Source organism: Acipenser ruthenus, chromosome 1, assembly GCF_902713425.1.
Source record: "Acipenser ruthenus chromosome 1, fAciRut3.2 maternal haplotype, whole genome shotgun sequence".
Lineage (NCBI taxonomy): Eukaryota > Metazoa > Chordata > Actinopteri > Acipenseriformes > Acipenseridae > Acipenser > Acipenser ruthenus.
Window position 1 is genome coordinate 82,007,097 of NC_081189.1, and position 7,439 is coordinate 82,014,535.

Sequence of the window (7,439 nt, forward strand, 5' to 3'; positions counted from 1 at the left end):
CTTTAAAAAGTAACTGCGGGAGGCGCAGTGCTTACAAAGGTACCACGAAATGTTCTTGGCAGGACAACTGAGGAAGTCATCACCTCCGGTCACTTTTTTTTAAAGCAACCAAAACGCTTATTCACTGCCAAACATTAACTACTTTAGATGTGTAATGACTGCAGTATAGGATACTGACCGTAAGGTTACCCTTACAAAAAAAGTAAAGGTGCCGCAACAAGCTGTTGGTATATACCAGCAATATTGCTGAATCCCTCCTGTAACCAGGTTGCAGCACTATGGCAGCTAATCCACGATTTGTCATGCAAATTGGGTTGCTGCAACCTCTTTCTATTGCAACCTAGTGGCAAAAAGGTTGCAAAAACTGTTAGCAGCTAATCCACAATAAGGTTGCAGGAAACTTTCTTTTTGCTGCTTATTTATTTATTTATTTATTTATTGTTAATTATATACCTCTTATCTAAAACAAACAACAAAACTACACAATGTTCTAAATTAATGTTTATTAATTTGTTTTCAGCAATACAGATTTAATATTCAAAGTTAAAAACATTAAATAAATTATTTTAAAACTTAAAAAAACAGATATCGGATGCATTTTAATAAATACAATATTTCTATGAGACATTTTAATTAAATTTAATCAAAACATAAAATAAACTCAGAATACAGAAAATATCTATATAACCTATAATCTTCAAAAAAAATATTATTGCATTGAAATAGTTACGTTAAATTGAAAACAAAAATCACTGTATTGTACATTGATTAAGCTAAGAGATCACCATACTCTTGATTAAGACCTTTGTTTTCTATACTAAGATGAACGCACTCTTTTCCTTTTCATCATATTCTTAAAAACATAATACAGGAATACATTGATTGTTAACATAATTGAATGAAAACATTTTGGAATGTCGTCGGATTGTTCAACCTAGCACTGCAGAGACATAGTCAGTTATCTTTCATTGGCACAAAACATAGGAACCAAAGGAATAGAAGAGAGTTACAGTCTGTCTCCTCTGCGCTTTCTACCATGTGCTGGTAATCACTACAGTACATGGGCTGTGTGCTAAAATGTGTTTGGTTTGTTTTTAAAAACTTACATATTTTCCCTGTTGAAAGCATTGGAACTTGTCCATGATTGATTTCATGTCACCACTAGGGAATTTTCACTCTCAGATGTGAGCACATAATGTTTTGCAGAAAAAAGACTCTAAAGAAAAGCACCTGGGACCCCTGTAGTCTGGCCGGGCGCCTGCGGGCTTGCCTGTAAGCAACGCTGTAGCTCTTGGGTGGCTGCATGGTGAGTCCGCAGTGTGAAAAAAAAGCGGTCGGCTGACCGCACACGCTTCCTCTGTTGGACACTTCTGAGGACAACATGTGTTTGTCTTCACCCTCCAGAGTCAGTGCAGGGGTGGTAGCAGTGAGCTGAGCCTAAAAATAATTGGCCATTCCAAATTGGGAGAAAATAATACAAATAATTGGCAACGACTAAATAAAATAAATAAATAAATAAATAAATGTAGCCAGCACACCGTCTTCAATGAAACAGTTTTGTTTCGTCGTTCATTTGAATGGAGTGAGGGACATTTTCCTCAGAATGAATTATGCCATAATTCGGCATAATTCACAATTTTCTGATCAAAACCGATAATTATATTTAAAAACATAGATGGAGCATGATTTATAGAGGCTAACTAACAGATATCAAATCATTTTATATGCAACTTATAGATCTGACATATTATAAAACCTCTTACAAAGAAGACTGGGAATGAATCTACCTCAAGTGTTCATAAGTTAAATTTTCTGTTGTACCAGCAACCAATGATCAAGAACCAGTGGTCAACTCTGTAATACAACAAATTAATAAATAATGTATTATTTTATATTAAAAAAAATATTGACAATTATTTTAAAACGAGATAAACTACTTACCTCAGGCAGAGCAGAGATTACTTTACCTCAGGAAAAAATAGCCATTGACACTCTCGAGCTTTCAGCCAAAAGAGCCGATCGCAAGCTGGGGCAGGAGAAGCTAAACACTGGTGTTTAGCAAAATATTATTATTTGGCAGATCCACATTTGCCTTGATGGCAACTTTATTTATTTTGTTTCAATGAACACAGATTCCTCTTGCATTTGTTTAAGTACAGCTATGGCCAAAAGTTTCCCATCACCCTGTATAATGAAACACTTTTGCTTCATAAAGTCGAATGAAACCTGCTGAATAATGTTACTTTAACATATTGAATTACATTCCGCTTTGTAGTTTTCCATACACTTAATAGTGTTTGTGTTGCTGTCTCTGGACGTTATTTTATATGTGAAAAACCAAATATGCATGAATTAAACTGGTAAATTACTATAGATGAGCCAATTGGAACATACTAAACTCTAAACATCAGAGATTATGACTTAGTATTAAAAACATGGTTCCATACTTGAATTTAACAAACTACACTTCCAAACCAATAAGGCATACCCGTTTACACTGAAATGACTCTGGCAACTGTATTGAAATAATATTAATTTACATATCTCTGAATATCTGTTAACAGTTTGGAGAACGATAATATTACAGAAATGTGGGTCAGTAACACACAGACATTTTAATTGGTATGCTCAACTACTGCATCAATCCATTATGTAGCAAAATACAGAAGTCTTGTGACTATCAATGACAGAGAAGTTCCTGAGTTTGCATATGTCATAGCCACAGACCCATGTACCCCACAACAGCAACTGACTTGCAAAATGGAATTTGAGAGTTTGGACCACTTGTTTGTGTTAATAACTTCCATGTAATTATGCATTGCTTTGGTAGCATTACCCTTGATACATTTTAAAATTATTATTTTATTGTAGTTCACTTTTAAACTTAATACTGCACATATAGGATCATTTACATTAAAAAAAAAAAAAACAGAATATGAAAAAAACTTGTGTAAAAAATATTGTGTCAATTACAATGGAAAAGCTTGATGTAATTTCCTTTGTGTTCTACATAAGAATAATCAAAACGTTATTTTGAAGTGTTTTTTTTTTTTTTTAGAAACTTGTAATATCAGTAACTGTATGACGCTTACAATTAAATAATGGATGGATCTCAGTTAGATGAAAGGCACACTCTGGCACCCAGAACCGGGCAGACTCCAACTGTGGGTCTGGCCCCTGAACAGGACCGCCAGGCTGCCCTAGGGCTCTCAGATGCAATTGTGAGTACACTGCATAACTAGGGCTTCTTCTACAAGAGCATTGTACGCCTATAAGTGGAAATATTTTAAAAACTGTTGCATGGCCGGTGGCCATGATCCCATGTATTGCCCTATAGCAGTTATTTTACAGTTTCTGCAAGATTTACTAGAGGCAGGCAAATCCCCCTCCACATTGAAAGTGTACCTAGCAGCCATATCTGCTTGCCATGTTCCCATCGACTCAGTATCCCCGGGGGCTCATATTCTGGCGACCAGTTTTCTAAAGGGTGCTCAGCGGTTACAACCTCCTATAAAGGACGTTGTCCCCGAATGGAGTCTAGACGTGGTACTGGAGGCTCTCACGAAGGCCCCGTTTGAGCCCATATATACCATAGAGCTGAAATATCTCTTTATGAAGACAGTATGTCTGTTAGCTATCACCTCCACTAAGCGGGTCAGTGAGCTATAGGCATTGTCCGTGCACAGTTCCTGTATGCGCGTTTGGGACGATGGAAACGGTATCGTTGCGCAAGAACCCCCTGTTTTCCTCCCTAAGTTGAGCGTTTCACTTGAATCAATCGGTGGAACAAGAGGCTTTCCATCCCCCTCCCTTTGTGGAGGAGACGGATAGGAGATTGAATTCCCTCTGCGGGTTCGGGCATTGAGAGGTTATGTGGATAGAACGAGAGTGCTGTGTCAGTCTGACCAGCTCTTTATCTGTCATGGTGAAAGGACCCGTGGTCAAGCCCTCTATAAGCAGCGACTGTCCCATTGGATTGTGAACATGTTTTCGACTGCGTATACTAATACCGACCTACCCCCACCTGGGAAGGTGGCCATGCACTGTACCAGAGGTGTGGCTACGTCATGGGCCCTCTTTAGAGGTGCCTCGTTGACAGATATTTGTACTGCGCCTAGCTGGGCTACTCCTCATACATTTACCAGGTTCTACCGACTTAATGTCGTACATCCCTCTATGCCTTTAATAGGCACTAGGGTCCTTGAGGTTGCACCCTCACACCACCAACATTAGATGGCGGTAGCGAGATGTTCCCTCATTCTCCCTCGCGACGGCTTTGGTATACTTTACCAAAAGTATTGTTTCTTCGAATTGAAAGGGAATGATAGGTTACGGATGTAACCCCGGTTCCGTGAAAGAGAAGATGACCGCCAACCTTGTGAGGTCGCATCACTCGCATTCGTGGGTTCAATGCAAAAGAGACTGGAGTCTCCGTGCAGTGACTATTTATTACCTCGGTGAGGCGGCACCGAGAACGTCACTCCGCAGAGGGGCCTATCGGCAGCTTTGATATAAAATGCTCAGCGAATACCTGACAAGCAGGCATATCCCACAAGTATTTTTTGCCTGACTTTCTTAAACTCTTGCGCTGTTTGGTATACGCTAGGGCCAATGGGAGTGAATTACCCAGCAACAATGTTACGTAGAATATGCAGGATGGGCTCACAGATATACAACTAGCAAGGTTTTGTTGATAGTTATTTTAAGTCATAATTAAAACAAATTACTGCTTTTACTAAAACAAAAAAAAGAAAATGTTTTACTTGAATATTATTTCTAGTTCATAAGGACTATTTTCTGTTGTGGCAGGTTATACCTCGAAATGTTAATAAATCTTTAGAAACTAGATTTCTCCTCTCTTTTTTTATGAAACGTTTATAAATCAGTTTTATAAAAGCAACAAGGCACTTGGGGGCATGGATTGTCAGCAGTGTGGTGTAGTGGTTAGGGCTCTGGACTCTTGACCGGAGGGTTGTGGGTTCAATCCCCAGTGGAGGACACTGCTGTTGTACCCTTGAGCAAGGTACTTTACCTAGATTGCTCCAGTAAAAACCCAACTGTATAAATGGGTAATTATATGTAAAAATAATGTGATATCTGTATAATGTGATATCTTGTAACAATTGTAAGTCGCCCTGGATAAGGGCGTCTGCTAAGAAATAAATAATAATAATAATAATTGTCCTGGATATTGTCACATGGGAGGGGTCATAAGCAAAAAAACATTATCATATAATAGACGTACCCCCCCCCAACTCAACACCCCACGACCATCATGGCAGTAAAAATAGACATAATGAAGCGTTCTTACCTTTGTATAAGTTAGTGATCAGCAGATGTGTCAGCCGCATAAAGAGCACCAATCCAGGTGCCTATAGAATCTATTTTATTCTGAACGGTATATTATACAGAGGTCTGAGTCCACTTTGCTCAATTTTGAATTCCAGTGTTAGTATTTAGTGTGAGATTACTGTTGTGCCTTGGTATTAAATCTGCTTAGGGTAATTTTAGGGCCAGTGCAGTGTACTAGCTTACCATATTGCCACACAAATAAAAAATATTATGTTCTCTTAAGTTATGCAAGTTTACTTCCTCTATTACAGTATACATAGCCCAACCTGAGCTTTATGTACAATTTGTATGCTGCACAGGAAACTATGTGGAGTGAGATGGAGTCCACTATCACCCTTCATTTAAATGTGCTTTATTTTGCTCTTATCTGCCCCCTATTTTACTGCATTTAATCCTGTACTTCAGAATATTGTAATCTGCCAAGTGTTTAACCTGTAGTATTTTGTACTTAATCATAAACTGATGTAACTATCACTATTTAATCATATCCTGATGTAACTATCACTATTATCTGCTGTATTATTGAATTGTGGTTTGTCACACTTGAACAAAAATGATTGTATTTCATGCTCTTATTGTATTACTTGTATTGTAACACTTGAATGTATTTGTATTTGCTTGCGATTGTAAGTCGCCCTGGATAAGGGCGTCTGCTAAGAAATAAATAATAATAATAATAATAACACAGGAAATGAATGAGAAGAGGAAAATGTATTCAAAGTGAAAATAAAGCCTGAAAACAAAACATGAACAACAAACTTGTGAAAATGGAAGAAAATGTATATGAAGACGAGATTATTACAACCTAGTACTTTTCTACCATAAAGCCATTTTATAGGGGTCCTAGGTGAACATTATTGACTTCACATAGGCAAGTAAAATAGATTAATATTAAAGGTAATATGCCGTCAAGATCAAAATATCTGCAGAACCTGCAGTGAAACTACCAAAACGATTGCTATTCTTTGAACATTTTTACTTTCCTTATGTAGCATTAATATTCCACAAGTCTTATATCCACCTAAAGTTATCCCAGCTCTGTCTGATATGCTGTTAAAAGATCCTATCTTCAGCTCTTAAACCACTTGCTATCTAAAGCTGTAAACATCATAGGCTGAATCTGTCCTGTTGCATGGCAGCTATTATTTATCATAGAAAAACTGTGTCAGCATCAGGAATCTCAACCCTGAAGCTTGACGTGTTTAAATATGCCATTCCAGACCACAATAACTGATGCAGCTGTTTCACAACTTTAAGGATAGCCTGACATATGAAACTAAACTTTCAACCGAATTAGTCCATGGAGTGTCCCCCACACACCATAATGTAGATTGTCCCTCATTATAGGGGGACTTTAGACCTATAATAATAATAATAATGAGGGAGGATATTACTGAGAAAACAGGAGGCACATTTAATCACTGGCCTCTATCCACCATATTTCATTGTATTAATAAATGTCAAAAAGCGGTTCAATAGTTCAAGAGTGGGAGTTAAAGGACAATTAGATTCGATGGAGGAAAGGGCTGCTAAAATATTTTTAAACCTTAGTTTACTTCATGTGTGTACATTTCCTAGTTCTGTTTCTCACAGTGATTGTTCTATTTTATATGCTTCTTTGAAACTTGTTTTCTGTTTATTTTCAGGTTTCAAAGCATTTACTGGCATGACTTGGGTTATACTGTCTGTACTGGAACTGACTCATGGCTTTCATGTATAGACCTGTTAGCTATAATCCAGGTCTGAAGTACAGTTTATTTGAAGTTCACCAGGAACAACTAAATAACTTACCTGCATACAGTTCAAATGTACTGTAAATCTATTTGGAAATGTAAACTGTAATATAAAAAATGGACAAACTAAGATATCCATGTTCACTAATATAGTGGAATTTAGGAATAAAGCTTTAGTTGTAAGACTTGTTTTCTTAGCATTTTTACTTCTAGACTAAAACATAATTAAATTGCTGTCGACTTTGTTTTTTATGGAGATTAATATAATGGTGTATAACAGTTGTTTTACGGGCAGTAATAAAAACTACACAAACTGCAACAGTAGCACACAAGAAGCAGAGCATCTGTACAGTA